Source organism: Pelmatolapia mariae, linkage group LG7 (assembly GCF_036321145.2).
Source record: "Pelmatolapia mariae isolate MD_Pm_ZW linkage group LG7, Pm_UMD_F_2, whole genome shotgun sequence".
NCBI lineage: Eukaryota > Metazoa > Chordata > Actinopteri > Cichliformes > Cichlidae > Pelmatolapia > Pelmatolapia mariae.
In genome coordinates this window covers 11,261,297-11,278,998 of record NC_086233.1, presented here as the reverse complement: position 1 = coordinate 11,278,998, position 17,702 = coordinate 11,261,297, and positions in this window count along the sequence as shown.

The window sequence follows — 17,702 nt, the reverse complement described above, 5'->3', positions numbered from 1 at the left end:
GAATTCTATAAGGCAAAGCCTTAAATATCTGTGTCCGAGTCTTCTATCAAAAGTTACAGCTGTCTTCATCTAGTAAATGAAAATCGCTTTATTTCGCCAAGACAGTGCGTTCCTCGCTATTACATGCATTTGAATGGAGTTCTCGCCTGAAACAAAGTACAGGTTTTCATTTTGTGAATAACTTGAAAATCTTAGCTCAAACAGCTGCAAAACCTATTTCCCCAGCACAGAAATGCTGAATTCTATAAGGCAAAGCCTTAAATATCTGTGTCCGAGTCTTCTATCAAAAGTTACAGCTGTCTTTATGAAGTTAATGAAAAGAGCTTTATTTCGCCAAGACAGTGCGTTCCTCGCTATTACATGCATTTGAATGGAGTTCTCGCCTGAAACAAAGTACAGGTTTTCATTTTGTGAATAACTTGAAAATCTTAGCTCAAACAGCTGCAAAACCTATTTCCCCAGCACAGAAATGCTGAATTCTACAAGGCAAAGCCTTAAATATCTGTGTCCGAGTCTTCTATCAAAAGTTACAGCTGTCTTTATGAAGTTAATGAAAATCGCTTTATTTCGCCAAGACAGTGCGTTTGGCGCTATTACATGCATTTGAATGGAGTTCTCGCCTGAAACAAATTATAGGTTTTCATTTTGTGAATAACTTGAAAATCTTAGCTCAAACAGCTGCAAAACCTATTTCCCCAGCACAGAAATGCTGAATTCTACAAGGCAAAGCCTTAAATATCTGTGTCCGAGTCTTCTATCAAAAGTTACAGCTGTCTTCATCTAGTAAATGAAAATCGTTTTATTTCGCCAAGACAGTGCGTTCCTCGCTATTACATGCATTTGAATGGAGTTCTCGCCTGAAACAAAGTATAGGTTTTCATTTTGTGAATAACTTGAAAAGCTTAGCTCAAACACCTGCAAAACCTATTTCCCCAGCACAGAAATGCTGAATTCTATAAGGCAAAGCCTTAAATATCTGTGTCCGAGTCTTCTATCAAAAGTTACAGCTGTCTTTATGAAGTTAATGAAAATCGCTTTATTTCGCCAAGACAGTGCGTTTGGCGCTATTACATGCATTTGAATGGAGTTCTCGCCTGAAACAAATTATAGGTTTTCATTTTGTGAATAACTTGAAAATCTTAGCTCAAACAGCTGCAAAACCTATTTCCCCAGCACAGAAATGCTGAATTCTATTAGGCAAAGCCTTAAATATCTGTGTCCGAGTCTTCTATCAAAAGTTACAGCTGTCTTCATCTAGTAAATGAAAATCGCTTTATTTCGCCAAGACAGTGCGTTCCTCGCTATTACATGCATTTGAATGGAGTTCTCGCCTGAAACAAAGTATAGGTTTTCATTTTGTGAATAACTTGAAAAGCTTAGCTCAAACAGCTGCAAAACCTATTTCCCCAGCACAGAAATGCTGAATTCTATTAGGCAAAGCCTTAAATATCTGTGTCCGAGTCTTCTATCAAAAGTTACAGCTGTCTTTATGAAGTTAATGAAAAGAGCTTTATTTCGCCAAGACAGTGCGTTCCTCGCTATTACATGCATTTGAATGGAGTTCTCGCCTGAAACAAAGTACAGGTTTTCATTTTGTGAATAACTTGAAAATCTTAGCTCAAACAGCTGCAAAACCTATTTCCCCAGCACAGAAATGCTGAATTCTACAAGGCAAAGCCTTAAATATCTGTGTCCGAGTCTTCTATCAAAAGTTACAGCTGTCTTTATGAAGTTAATGAAACAAGCTTTATTTCGCCAAGACAGTGCGTTCCTCGCTATTACATGCATTTGAATGGAGTTCTGCCTGAAACAAAGTATAGGTTTTCATTTTGTGAATAACTTGAAAATCTTAGCTCAAACAGCTGCAAAACCTATTTCCCCAGCACAGAAATGCTGAATTCTATTAGGCAAAGTCTTAAATATCTGTGTCCGAGTCTTCTATCAAAAGTTACAGCTGTCTTCATCTAGTAAATGAAAATCGCTTTATTTCGCCAAGACAGTGCGTTCCTCGCTATTACATGCATTTGAATGGAGTTCCCGCTTGAAACAAAGTATAGGTTTTCATTTTGTGAATAACTTGAAAATCTTAGCTCAAACAGCTGCAAAACCTATTTCCCCAGCACAGAAATGCTGAATTCTATTAGGCAAAGCCTTAAATATCTGTGTCCGAGTCTTCTATCAAAAGTTACAGCTGTCTTTATGAAGTTAATGAAAAGAGCTTTATTTCGCCAAGACAGTGCGTTTGGCGCTATTACATGCATTTGAATGGAGTTCTCGCCTGAAACAAATTATAGGTTTTCATTTTGTGAATAACTTGAAAATCTTAGCTCAAACAGCTGCAAAACCTATTTCCCCAGCACAGAAATGCTGAATTCTACAAGGCAAAGCCTTAAATATCTGTGTCCGAGTCTTCTATCAAAAGTTACAGCTGTCTTCATCTAGTAAATGAAAATCGCTTTATTTCGCCAAGACAGTGCGTTCCTCGCTATTACATGCATTTGAATGGAGTTCTCGCTTGAAACAAAGTATAGGTTTTCATTTTGTGAATAACTTGAAAATCTTAGCTCAAACAGCTGCAAAACCTATTTCCCCAGCACAGAAATGCTGAATTCTATTAGGCAAAGCCTTAAATATCTGTGTCCGAGTCTTCTATCAAAAGTTACAGCTGTCTTCATCTAGTAAATGAAAATCGCTTTATTTCGCCAAGACAGTGCGTTCCTCGCTATTACATGCATTTGAATGGAGTTCTCGCTTGAAACAAAGTATAGGTTTTCATTTTGTGAATAACTTGAAAATCTTAGCTCAAACAGCTGCAAAACCTATTTCCCCAGCACAGAAATGCTGAATTCTATAAGGCAAAGCCTTAAATATCTGTGTCCGAGTCTTCTATCAAAAGTTACAGCTGTCTTTATGAAGTTAATGAAAATCGCTTTATTTCGCCAAGACAGTGCGTTTGGCGCTATTACATGCATTTGAATGGAGTTCTCGCCTGAAACAAATTATAGGTTTTCATTTTGTGAATAACTTGAAAATCTTAGCTCAAACAGCTGCAAAACCTATTTCCCCAGCACAGAAATGCTGAATTCTACAAGGCAAAGCCTTAAATATCTGTGTCCGAGTCTTCTATCAAAAGTTACAGCTGTCTTCATCTAGTAAATGAAAATCGCTTTATTTCGCCAAGACAAGTGCGTTCCTCGCTATTACATGCATTTGAATGGAGTTCTCGCCTGAAACAAAGTATAGGTTTTCATTTTGTGAATAACTTGAAAAGCTTAGCTCAAACAGCTGCAAAACCTATTTCCCCAGCACAGAAATGCTGAATTCTATTAGGCAAAGCCTTAAATATCTGTGTCCGAGTCTTCTATCAAAAGTTACAGCTGTCTTTATGAAGTTAATGAAAAGAGCTTTATTTCGCCAAGACAGTGCGTTCCTCGCTATTACATGCATTTGAATGGAGTTCTCGCCTGAAACAAAGTACAGGTTTTCATTTTGTGAATAACTTGAAAATCTTAGCTCAAACAGCTGCAAAACCTATTTCCCCAGCACAGAAATGCTGAATTCTACAAGGCAAAGCCTTAAATATCTGTGTCCGAGTCTTCTATCAAAAGTTACAGCTGTCTTTATGAAGTTAATGAAACAAGCTTTATTTCGCCAAGACAGTGCGTTCCTCGCTATTACATGCATTTGAATGGAGTTCTGCCTGAAACAAAGTATAGGTTTTCATTTTGTGAATAACTTGAAAATCTTAGCTCAAACAGCTGCAAAACCTATTTCCCCAGCACAGAAATGCTGAATTCTATTAGGCAAAGTCTTAAATATCTGTGTCCGAGTCTTCTATCAAAAGTTACAGCTGTCTTCATCTAGTAAATGAAAATCGCTTTATTTCGCCAAGACAGTGCGTTCCTCGCTATTACATGCATTTGAATGGAGTTCCCGCTTGAAACAAAGTATAGGTTTTCATTTTGTGAATAACTTGAAAATCTTAGCTCAAACAGCTGCAAAACCTATTTCCCCAGCACAGAAATGCTGAATTCTATTAGGCAAAGCCTTAAATATCTGTGTCCGAGTCTTCTATCAAAAGTTACAGCTGTCTTTATGAAGTTAATGAAAAGAGCTTTATTTCGCCAAGACAGTGCGTTTGGCGCTATTACATGCATTTGAATGGAGTTCTCGCCTGAAACAAATTATAGGTTTTCATTTTGTGAATAACTTGAAAATCTTAGCTCAAACAGCTGCAAAACCTATTTCCCCAGCACAGAAATGCTGAATTCTACAAGGCAAAGCCTTAAATATCTGTGTCCGAGTCTTCTATCAAAAGTTACAGCTGTCTTCATCTAGTAAATGAAAATCGCTTTATTTCGCCAAGACAGTGCGTTCCTCGCTATTACATGCATTTGAATGGAGTTCTCGCTTGAAACAAAGTATAGGTTTTCATTTTGTGAATAACTTGAAAATCTTAGCTCAAACAGCTGCAAAACCTATTTCCCCAGCACAGAAATGCTGAATTCTATAAGGCAAAGCCTTAAATATCTGTGTCCGAGTCTTCTATCAAAAGTTACAGCTGTCTTTATGAAGTTAATGAAAATCGCTTTATTTCGCCAAGACAGTGCGTTTGGCGCTATTACATGCATTTGAATGGAGTTCTCGCCTGAAACAAATTATAGGTTTTCATTTTGTGAATAACTTGAAAATCTTAGCTCAAACAGCTGCAAAACCTATTTCCCCAGCACAGAAATGCTGAATTCTACAAGGCAAAGCCTTAAATATCTGTGTCCGAGTCTTCTATCAAAAGTTACAGCTGTCTTCATCTAGTAAATGAAAATCGCTTTATTTCGCCAAGACAGTGCGTTCCTCGCTATTACATGCATTTGAATGGAGTTCTCGCCTGAAACAAATTATAGGTTTTCATTTTGTGAATAACTTGAAAATCTTAGCTCAAACAGCTGCAAAACCTATTTCCCCAGCACAGAAATGCTGAATTCTACAAGGCAAAGCCTTAAATATCTGTGTCCGAGTCTTCTATCAAAAGTTACAGCTGTCTTCATCTAGTAAATGAAAATCGCTTTATTTCGCCAAGACAGTGCGTTCCTCGCTATTACATGCATTTGAATGGAGTTCTCGCTTGAAACAAAGTATAGGTTTTCATTTTGTGAATAACTTGAAAATCTTAGCTCAAACAGCTGCAAAACCTATTTCCCCAGCACAGAAATGCTGAATTCTATAAGGCAAAGCCTTAAATATCTGTGTCCGAGTCTTCTATCAAAAGTTACAGCTGTCTTTATGAAGTTAATGAAAATCGCTTTATTTCGCCAAGACAGTGCGTTTGGCGCTGTTACATGCATTTGAATGGAGTTCTCGCCTGAAACAAATTATAGGTTTTCATTTTGTGAATAACTTGAAAATCTTAGCTCAAACAGCTGCAAAACCTATTTCCCCAGCACAGAAATGCTGAATTCTACAAGGCAAAGCCTTAAATATCTGTGTCCGAGTCTTCTATCAAAAGTTACAGCTGTCTTCATCTAGTAAATGAAAATCGCTTTATTTCGCCAAGACAGTGCGTTCCTCGCTATTACATGCATTTGAATGGAGTTCTCGCCTGAAACAAAGTATAGGTTTTCATTTTGTGAATAACTTGAAAAGCTTAGCTCAAACACCTGCAAAACCTATTTCCCCAGCACAGAAATGCTGAATTCTATAAGGCAAAGCCTTAAATATCTGTGTCCGAGTCTTCTATCAAAAGTTACAGCTGTCTTCATCTAGTAAATGAAAATCGCTTTATTTCGCCAAGACAGTGCGTTTGGCGCTATTACATGCATTTGAATGGAGTTCTCGCCTGAAACAAATTATAGGTTTTCATTTTGTGAATAACTTGAAAATCTTAGCTCAAACAGCTGCAAAACCTATTTCCCCAGCACAGAAATGCTGAATTCTATTAGGCAAAGCCTTAAATATCTGTGTCCGAGTCTTCTATCAAAAGTTACAGCTGTCTTCATCTAGTAAATGAAAATCGCTTTATTTCGCCAAGACAGTGCGTTCCTCGCTATTACATGCATTTGAATGGAGTTCTCGCCTGAAACAAAGTATAGGTTTTCATTTTGTGAATAACTTGAAAAGCTTAGCTCAAACAGCTGCAAAACCTATTTCCCCAGCACAGAAATGCTGAATTCTATTAGGCAAAGCCTTAAATATCTGTGTCCGAGTCTTCTATCAAAAGTTACAGCTGTCTTTATGAAGTTAATGAAAAGAGCTTTATTTCGCCAAGACAGTGCGTTCCTCGCTATTACATGCATTTGAATGGAGTTCTCGCCTGAAACAAAGTACAGGTTTTCATTTTGTGAATAACTTGAAAATCTTAGCTCAAACAGCTGCAAAACCTATTTCCCCAGCACAGAAATGCTGAATTCTACAAGGCAAAGCCTTAAATATCTGTGTCCGAGTCTTCTATCAAAAGTTACAGCTGTCTTTATGAAGTTAATGAAACAAGCTTTATTTCACCAAGACAGTGCGTTCCTCGCTATTACATGCATTTGAATGGAGTTCTGCCTGAAACAAAGTATAGGTTTTCATTTTGTGAATAACTTGAAAATCTTAGCTCAAACAGCTGCAAAACCTATTTCCCCAGCACAGAAATGCTGAATTCTATTAGGCAAAGTCTTAAATATCTGTGTCCGAGTCTTCTATCAAAAGTTACAGCTGTCTTTATGAAGTTAATGAAAAGAGCTTTATTTCGCCAAGACAGTGCGTTTGGCGCTATTACATGCATTTGAATGGAGTTCTCGCCTGAAACAAATTATAGGTTTTCATTTTGTGAATAACTTGAAAATCTTAGCTCAAACAGCTGCAAAACCTATTTCCCCAGCACAGAAATGCTGAATTCTACAAGGCAAAGCCTTAAATATCTGTGTCCGAGTCTTCTATCAAAAGTTACAGCTGTCTTCATCTAGTAAATGAAAATCGCTTTATTTCGCCAAGACAGTGCGTTCCTCGCTATTACATGCATTTGAATGGAGTTCTCGCTTGAAACAAAGTATAGGTTTTCATTTTGTGAATAACTTGAAAATCTTAGCTCAAACAGCTGCAAAACCTATTTCCCCAGCACAGAAATGCTGAATTCTATAAGGCAAAGCCTTAAATATCTGTGTCCGAGTCTTCTATCAAAAGTTACAGCTGTCTTTATGAAGTTAATGAAAATCGCTTTATTTCGCCAAGACAGTGCGTTTGGCGCTATTACATGCATTTGAATGGAGTTCTCGCCTGAAACAAATTATAGGTTTTCATTTTGTGAATAACTTGAAAATCTTAGCTCAAACAGCTGCAAAACCTATTTCCCCAGCACAGAAATGCTGAATTCTACAAGGCAAAGCCTTAAATATCTGTGTCCGAGTCTTCTATCAAAAGTTACAGCTGTCTTCATCTAGTAAATGAAAATCGCTTTATTTCGCCAAGACAGTGCGTTCCTCGCTATTACATGCATTTGAATGGAGTTCTCGCCTGAAACAAAGTATAGGTTTTCATTTTGTGAATAACTTGAAAAGCTTAGCTCAAACACCTGCAAAACCTATTTCCCCAGCACAGAAATGCTGAATTCTATAAGGCAAAGCCTTAAATATCTGTGTCCGAGTCTTCTATCAAAAGTTACAGCTGTCTTTATGAAGTTAATGAAAATCGCTTTATTTCGCCAAGACAGTGCGTTTGGCGCTATTACATGCATTTGAATGGAGTTCTCGCCTGAAACAAATTATAGGTTTTCATTTTGTGAATAACTTGAAAATCTTAGCTCAAACAGCTGCAAAACCTATTTCCCCAGCACAGAAATGCTGAATTCTACAAGGCAAAGCCTTAAATATCTGTGTCCGAGTCTTCTATCAAAAGTTACAGCTGTCTTCATCTAGTAAATGAAAATCGCTTTATTTCGCCAAGACAGTGCGTTCCTCGCTATTACATGCATTTGAATGGAGTTCTCGCCTGAAACAAAGTATAGGTTTTCATTTTGTGAATAACTTGAAAATCTTAGCTCAAACAGCTGCAAAACCTATTTCCCCAGCACAGAAATGCTGAATTCTATAAGGCAAAGCCTTAAATATCTGTGTCCGAGTCTTCTATCAAAAGTTACAGCTGTCTTCATCTAGTAAATGAAAATCGCTTTATTTCGCCAAGACAGTGCGTTCCTCGCTATTACATGCATTTGAATGGAGTTCTCGCTTGAAACAAAGTATAGGTTTTCATTTTGTGAATAACTTGAAAATCTTAGCTCAAACAGCTGCAAAACCTATTTCCCCAGCACAGAAATGCTGAATTCTATTAGGCAAAGCCTTAAATATCTGTGTCCGAGTCTTCTATCAAAAGTTACAGCTGTCTTCATCTAGTAAATGAAAATCGCTTTATTTCGCCAAGACAGTGCGTTCCTCGCTATTACATGCATTTGAATGGAGTTCTCGCTTGAAACGAGGTATAGGTTTTCATTTTGTGAATAACTTGAAAATCTTAGCTCAAACAGCTGCAAAACCTATTTCCCCAGCACAGAAATGCTGAATTCTATAAGGCAAAGCCTTAAATATCTGTGTCCGAGTCTTCTATCAAAAGTTACAGCTGTCTTTATGAAGTTAATGAAAATCGCTTTATTTCGCCAAGACAGTGCGTTTGGCGCTATTACATGCATTTGAATGGAGTTCTCGCCTGAAACAAATTATAGGTTTTCATTTTGTGAATAACTTGAAAATCTTAGCTCAAACAGCTGCAAAACCTATTTCCCCAGCACAGAAATGCTGAATTCTACAAGGCAAAGCCTTAAATATCTGTGTCCGAGTCTTCTATCAAAAGTTACAGCTGTCTTCATCTAGTAAATGAAAATCGCTTTATTTCGCCAAGACAGTGCGTTCCTCGCTATTACATGCATTTGAATGGAGTTCTCGCCTGAAACAAAGTATAGGTTTTCATTTTGTGAATAACTTGAAAAGCTTAGCTCAAACACCTGCAAAACCTATTTCCCCAGCACAGAAATGCTGAATTCTATAAGGCAAAGCCTTAAATATCTGTGTCCGAGTCTTCTATCAAAAGTTACAGCTGTCTTCATCTAGTAAATGAAAATCGCTTTATTTCGCCAAGACAGTGCGTTCCTCGCTATTACATGCATTTGAATGGAGTTCTCGCCTGAAACAAAGTACAGGTTTTCATTTTGTGAATAACTTGAAAATCTTAGCTCAAACAGCTGCAAAACCTATTTCCCCAGCACAGAAATGCTGAATTCTACAAGGCAAAGCCTTAAATATCTGTGTCCGAGTCTTCTATCAAAAGTTACAGCTGTCTTCATCTAGTAAATGAAAATCGCTTTATTTCGCCAAGACAAGTGCGTTCCTCGCTATTACATGCATTTGAATGGAGTTCTCGCCTGAAACAAAGTATAGGTTTTCATTTTGTGAATAACTTGAAAAGCTTAGCTCAAACAGCTGCAAAACCTATTTCCCCAGCACAGAAATGCTGAATTCTATTAGGCAAAGCCTTAAATATCTGTGTCCGAGTCTTCTATCAAAAGTTACAGCTGTCTTTATGAAGTTAATGAAAAGAGCTTTATTTCGCCAAGACAGTGCGTTCCTCGCTATTACATGCATTTGAATGGAGTTCTCGCCTGAAACAAAGTACAGGTTTTCATTTTGTGAATAACTTGAAAATCTTAGCTCAAACAGCTGCAAAACCTATTTCCCCAGCACAGAAATGCTGAATTCTACAAGGCAAAGCCTTAAATATCTGTGTCCGAGTCTTCTATCAAAAGTTACAGCTGTCTTTATGAAGTTAATGAAACAAGCTTTATTTCGCCAAGACAGTGCGTTCCTCGCTATTACATGCATTTGAATGGAGTTCTGCCTGAAACAAAGTATAGGTTTTCATTTTGTGAATAACTTGAAAATCTTAGCTCAAACAGCTGCAAAACCTATTTCCCCAGCACAGAAATGCTGAATTCTATTAGGCAAAGTCTTAAATATCTGTGTCCGAGTCTTCTATCAAAAGTTACAGCTGTCTTCATCTAGTAAATGAAAATCGCTTTATTTCGCCAAGACAGTGCGTTCCTCGCTATTACATGCATTTGAATGGAGTTCCCGCTTGAAACAAAGTATAGGTTTTCATTTTGTGAATAACTTGAAAATCTTAGCTCAAACAGCTGCAAAACCTATTTCCCCAGCACAGAAATGCTGAATTCTATTAGGCAAAGCCTTAAATATCTGTGTCCGAGTCTTCTATCAAAAGTTACAGCTGTCTTTATGAAGTTAATGAAAAGAGCTTTATTTCGCCAAGACAGTGCGTTTGGCGCTATTACATGCATTTGAATGGAGTTCTCGCCTGAAACAAATTATAGGTTTTCATTTTGTGAATAACTTGAAAATCTTAGCTCAAACAGCTGCAAAACCTATTTCCCCAGCACAGAAATGCTGAATTCTACAAGGCAAAGCCTTAAATATCTGTGTCCGAGTCTTCTATCAAAAGTTACAGCTGTCTTCATCTAGTAAATGAAAATCGCTTTATTTCGCCAAGACAGTGCGTTCCTCGCTATTACATGCATTTGAATGGAGTTCTCGCTTGAAACAAAGTATAGGTTTTCATTTTGTGAATAACTTGAAAATCTTAGCTCAAACAGCTGCAAAACCTATTTCCCCAGCACAGAAATGCTGAATTCTATAAGGCAAAGCCTTAAATATCTGTGTCCGAGTCTTCTATCAAAAGTTACAGCTGTCTTTATGAAGTTAATGAAAATCGCTTTATTTCGCCAAGACAGTGCGTTTGGCGCTATTACATGCATTTGAATGGAGTTCTCGCCTGAAACAAATTATAGGTTTTCATTTTGTGAATAACTTGAAAATCTTAGCTCAAACAGCTGCAAAACCTATTTCCCCAGCACAGAAATGCTGAATTCTACAAGGCAAAGCCTTAAATATCTGTGTCCGAGTCTTCTATCAAAAGTTACAGCTGTCTTCATCTAGTAAATGAAAATCGCTTTATTTCGCCAAGACAGTGCGTTCCTCGCTATTACATGCATTTGAATGGAGTTCTCGCCTGAAACAAATTATAGGTTTTCATTTTGTGAATAACTTGAAAATCTTAGCTCAAACAGCTGCAAAACCTATTTCCCCAGCACAGAAATGCTGAATTCTACAAGGCAAAGCCTTAAATATCTGTGTCCGAGTCTTCTATCAAAAGTTACAGCTGTCTTCATCTAGTAAATGAAAATCGCTTTATTTCGCCAAGACAGTGCGTTCCTCGCTATTACATGCATTTGAATGGAGTTCTCGCTTGAAACAAAGTATAGGTTTTCATTTTGTGAATAACTTGAAAATCTTAGCTCAAACAGCTGCAAAACCTATTTCCCCAGCACAGAAATGCTGAATTCTATAAGGCAAAGCCTTAAATATCTGTGTCCGAGTCTTCTATCAAAAGTTACAGCTGTCTTTATGAAGTTAATGAAAATCGCTTTATTTCGCCAAGACAGTGCGTTTGGCGCTTTTACATGCATTTGAATGGAGTTCTCGCCTGAAACAAATTATAGGTTTTCATTTTGTGAATAACTTGAAAATCTTAGCTCAAACAGCTGCAAAACCTATTTCCCCAGCACAGAAATGCTGAATTCTACAAGGCAAAGCCTTAAATATCTGTGTCCGAGTCTTCTATCAAAAGTTACAGCTGTCTTCATCTAGTAAATGAAAATCGCTTTATTTCGCCAAGACAGTGCGTTCCTCGCTATTACATGCATTTGAATGGAGTTCTCGCCTGAAACAAAGTATAGGTTTTCATTTTGTGAATAACTTGAAAAGCTTAGCTCAAACACCTGCAAAACCTATTTCCCCAGCACAGAAATGCTGAATTCTATAAGGCAAAGCCTTAAATATCTGTGTCCGAGTCTTCTATCAAAAGTTACAGCTGTCTTCATCTAGTAAATGAAAATCGCTTTATTTCGCCAAGACAGTGCGTTTGGCGCTATTACATGCATTTGAATGGAGTTCTCGCCTGAAACAAATTATAGGTTTTCATTTTGTGAATAACTTGAAAATCTTAGCTCAAACAGCTGCAAAACCTATTTCCCCAGCACAGAAATGCTGAATTCTATTAGGCAAAGCCTTAAATATCTGTGTCCGAGTCTTCTATCAAAAGTTACAGCTGTCTTCATCTAGTAAATGAAAATCGCTTTATTTCGCCAAGACAGTGCGTTCCTCGCTATTACATGCATTTGAATGGAGTTCTCGCCTGAAACAAAGTATAGGTTTTCATTTTGTGAATAACTTGAAAAGCTTAGCTCAAACAGCTGCAAAACCTATTTCCCCAGCACAGAAATGCTGAATTCTATTAGGCAAAGCCTTAAATATCTGTGTCCGAGTCTTCTATCAAAAGTTACAGCTGTCTTTATGAAGTTAATGAAAAGAGCTTTATTTCGCCAAGACAGTGCGTTCCTCGCTATTACATGCATTTGAATGGAGTTCTCGCCTGAAACAAAGTACAGGTTTTCATTTTGTGAATAACTTGAAAATCTTAGCTCAAACAGCTGCAAAACCTATTTCCCCAGCACAGAAATGCTGAATTCTACAAGGCAAAGCCTTAAATATCTGTGTCCGAGTCTTCTATCAAAAGTTACAGCTGTCTTTATGAAGTTAATGAAACAAGCTTTATTTCACCAAGACAGTGCGTTCCTCGCTATTACATGCATTTGAATGGAGTTCTGCCTGAAACAAAGTATAGGTTTTCATTTTGTGAATAACTTGAAAATCTTAGCTCAAACAGCTGCAAAACCTATTTCCCCAGCACAGAAATGCTGAATTCTATTAGGCAAAGTCTTAAATATCTGTGTCCGAGTCTTCTATCAAAAGTTACAGCTGTCTTTATGAAGTTAATGAAAAGAGCTTTATTTCGCCAAGACAGTGCGTTTGGCGCTATTACATGCATTTGAATGGAGTTCTCGCCTGAAACAAATTATAGGTTTTCATTTTGTGAATAACTTGAAAATCTTAGCTCAAACAGCTGCAAAACCTATTTCCCCAGCACAGAAATGCTGAATTCTACAAGGCAAAGCCTTAAATATCTGTGTCCGAGTCTTCTATCAAAAGTTACAGCTGTCTTCATCTAGTAAATGAAAATCGCTTTATTTCGCCAAGACAGTGCGTTCCTCGCTATTACATGCATTTGAATGGAGTTCTCGCTTGAAACAAAGTATAGGTTTTCATTTTGTGAATAACTTGAAAATCTTAGCTCAAACAGCTGCAAAACCTATTTCCCCAGCACAGAAATGCTGAATTCTATAAGGCAAAGCCTTAAATATCTGTGTCCGAGTCTTCTATCAAAAGTTACAGCTGTCTTTATGAAGTTAATGAAAATCGCTTTATTTCGCCAAGACAGTGCGTTTGGCGCTATTACATGCATTTGAATGGAGTTCTCGCCTGAAACAAATTATAGGTTTTCATTTTGTGAATAACTTGAAAATCTTAGCTCAAACAGCTGCAAAACCTATTTCCCCAGCACAGAAATGCTGAATTCTACAAGGCAAAGCCTTAAATATCTGTGTCCGAGTCTTCTATCAAAAGTTACAGCTGTCTTCATCTAGTAAATGAAAATCGCTTTATTTCGCCAAGACAGTGCGTTCCTCGCTATTACATGCATTTGAATGGAGTTCTCGCCTGAAACAAAGTATAGGTTTTCATTTTGTGAATAACTTGAAAAGCTTAGCTCAAACACCTGCAAAACCTATTTCCCCAGCACAGAAATGCTGAATTCTATAAGGCAAAGCCTTAAATATCTGTGTCCGAGTCTTCTATCAAAAGTTACAGCTGTCTTTATGAAGTTAATGAAAATCGCTTTATTTCGCCAAGACAGTGCGTTTGGCGCTATTACATGCATTTGAATGGAGTTCTCGCCTGAAACAAATTATAGGTTTTCATTTTGTGAATAACTTGAAAATCTTAGCTCAAACAGCTGCAAAACCTATTTCCCCAGCACAGAAATGCTGAATTCTACAAGGCAAAGCCTTAAATATCTGTGTCCGAGTCTTCTATCAAAAGTTACAGCTGTCTTCATCTAGTAAATGAAAATCGCTTTATTTCGCCAAGACAGTGCGTTCCTCGCTATTACATGCATTTGAATGGAGTTCTCGCCTGAAACAAAGTATAGGTTTTCATTTTGTGAATAACTTGAAAATCTTAGCTCAAACAGCTGCAAAACCTATTTCCCCAGCACAGAAATGCTGAATTCTATAAGGCAAAGCCTTAAATATCTGTGTCCGAGTCTTCTATCAAAAGTTACAGCTGTCTTCATCTAGTAAATGAAAATCGCTTTATTTCGCCAAGACAGTGCGTTCCTCGCTATTACATGCATTTGAATGGAGTTCTCGCTTGAAACAAAGTATAGGTTTTCATTTTGTGAATAACTTGAAAATCTTAGCTCAAACAGCTGCAAAACCTATTTCCCCAGCACAGAAATGCTGAATTCTATTAGGCAAAGCCTTAAATATCTGTGTCCGAGTCTTCTATCAAAAGTTACAGCTGTCTTCATCTAGTAAATGAAAATCGCTTTATTTCGCCAAGACAGTGCGTTCCTCGCTATTACATGCATTTGAATGGAGTTCTCGCTTGAAACGAGGTATAGGTTTTCATTTTGTGAATAACTTGAAAATCTTAGCTCAAACAGCTGCAAAACCTATTTCCCCAGCACAGAAATGCTGAATTCTATAAGGCAAAGCCTTAAATATCTGTGTCCGAGTCTTCTATCAAAAGTTACAGCTGTCTTTATGAAGTTAATGAAAATCGCTTTATTTCGCCAAGACAGTGCGTTTGGCGCTATTACATGCATTTGAATGGAGTTCTCGCCTGAAACAAATTATAGGTTTTCATTTTGTGAATAACTTGAAAATCTTAGCTCAAACAGCTGCAAAACCTATTTCCCCAGCACAGAAATGCTGAATTCTACAAGGCAAAGCCTTAAATATCTGTGTCCGAGTCTTCTATCAAAAGTTACAGCTGTCTTCATCTAGTAAATGAAAATCGCTTTATTTCGCCAAGACAGTGCGTTCCTCGCTATTACATGCATTTGAATGGAGTTCTCGCCTGAAACAAAGTATAGGTTTTCATTTTGTGAATAACTTGAAAAGCTTAGCTCAAACACCTGCAAAACCTATTTCCCCAGCACAGAAATGCTGAATTCTATAAGGCAAAGCCTTAAATATCTGTGTCCGAGTCTTCTATCAAAAGTTACAGCTGTCTTCATCTAGTAAATGAAAATCGCTTTATTTCGCCAAGACAGTGCGTTCCTCGCTATTACATGCATTTGAATGGAGTTCTCGCCTGAAACAAAGTACAGGTTTTCATTTTGTGAATAACTTGAAAATCTTAGCTCAAACAGCTGCAAAACCTATTTCCCCAGCACAGAAATGCTGAATTCTACAAGGCAAAGCCTTAAATATCTGTGTCCGAGTCTTCTATCAAAAGTTACAGCTGTCTTCATCTAGTAAATGAAAATCGCTTTATTTCGCCAAGACAGTGCTTTCCTCGCTATTACATGCATTTGAATGGAGTTCTCGCTTGAAACAAAGTATAGGTTTTCATTTTGTGAATAACTTGAAAATCTTAGCTCAAACAGCTGCAAAACCTATTTCCCCAGCACAGAAATGCTGAATTCTATAAGGCAAAGCCTTAAATATCTGTGTCCGAGTCTTCTATCAAAAGTTACAGCTGTCTTTATGAAGTTAATGAAAATCGCTTTATTTCGCCAAGACAGTGCGTTTGGCGCTATTACATGCATTTGAATGGAGTTCTCACCTGAAACAAATTATAGGTTTTCATTTTGTGAATAACTTGAAAATCTTAGCTCAAACAGCTGCAAAACCTATTTCCCCAGCACAGAAATGCTGAATTCTACAAGGCAAAGCCTTAAATATCTGTGTCCGAGTCTTCTATCAAAAGTTACAGCTGTCTTCATCTAGTAAATGAAAATCGCTTTATTTCGCCAAGACAGTGCGTTCCTCGCTATTACATGCATTTGAATGGAGTTCTCGCCTGAAACAAAGTATAGGTTTTCATTTTGTGAATAACTTGAAAATCTTAGCTCAAACAGCTGCAAAACCTATTTCCCCAGCACAAAAATGCTGAATTCTATAAGGCAAAGCCTTAAATATCTGTGTCCGAGTCTTCTATCAAAAGTTACAGCTGTCTTCATCTAGTAAATGAAAATCGCTTTATTTCGCCAAGGCAGTGCGTTCCTCGCTATTACATGCATTTGAATGGAGTTCTCGCCTGAAACAAAGTATAGGTTTTCATTTTGTGAATAACTTGAAAATCTTAGCTCAAACAGCTGCAAAACCTATTTCCCCAGCACAGAAATGCTGAATTCTATAAGGCAAAGCCTTAAATATCTGTGTCCGAGTCTTCTATCAAAAGTTACAGCTGTCTTCATCTAGTAAATGAAAATCGCTTTATTTCGCCAAGACAGTGCGTTCCTCGCTATTACATGCATTTGAATGGAGTTCTCGCTTGAAACAAAGTATAGGTTTTCATTTTGTGAATAACTTGAAAATCTTAGCTCAAACAGCTGCAAAACCTATTTCCCCAGCACAGAAATGCTGAATTCTATAAGGCAAAGCCTTAAATATCTGTGTCCGAGTCTTCTATCAAAAGTTACAGCTGTCTTTATGAAGTTAATGAAAATCGCTTTATTTCGCCAAGACAGTGCGTTTGGCGCTATTACATGCATTTGAATGGAGTTCTCGCCTGAAACAAAGTATAGGTTTTCATTTTGTGAATAACTTGAAAAGCTTAGCTCAAACACCTGCAAAACCTATTTCCCCAGCACAGAAATGCTGAATTCTATAAGGCAAAGCCTTAAATATCTGTGTCCGAGTCTTCTATCAAAAGTTACAGCTGTCTTCATCTAGTAAATGAAAATCGCTTTATTTCGCCAAGACAGTGCGTTCCTCGCTATTACATGCATTTGAATGGAGTTCTCGCCTGAAACAAAGTATAGGTTTTCATTTTGTGAATAACTTGAAAATCTTAGCTCAAACAGCTGCAAAACCTATTTCCCCAGCACAGAAATGCTGAATTCTATAAGGCAAAGCCTTAAATATCTGTGTCCGAGTCTTCTATCAAAAGTTACAGCTGTCTTCATCTAGTAAATGAAAATCGCTTTATTTCGCCAAGGCAGTGCGTTCCTCGCTATTACATGCATTTGAATGGAGTTCTCGCCTGAAACAAAGTATAGGTTTTCATTTTGTGAATAACTTGAAAATCTTAGCTCAAACAGCTGCAAAACCTATTTCCCCAGCACAGAAATGCTGAATTCTATAAGGCAAAGCCTTAAATATCTGTGTCCGAGTCTTCTATCAAAAGTTACAGCTGTCTTCATCTAGTAAATGAAAATCGCTTTATTTCGCCAAGACAGTGCGTTCCTCGCTATTACATGCATTTGAATGGAGTTCTCGCCTGAAACAAAGTACAGGTTTTCATTTTGTGAATAACTTGAAAATCTTAGCTCAAACAGCTGCAAAACCTATTTCCCCAGCACAGAAATGCTGAATTCTATAAGGCAAAGCCTTAAATATCTGTGTCCGAGTCTTCTATCAAAAGTTACAGCTGTCTTTATGAAGTTAATGAAAAGAGCTTTATTTCGCCAAGACAGTGCGTTCCTCGCTATTACATGCATTTGAATGGAGTTCTGCCTGAAACAAAGTACAGGTTTTC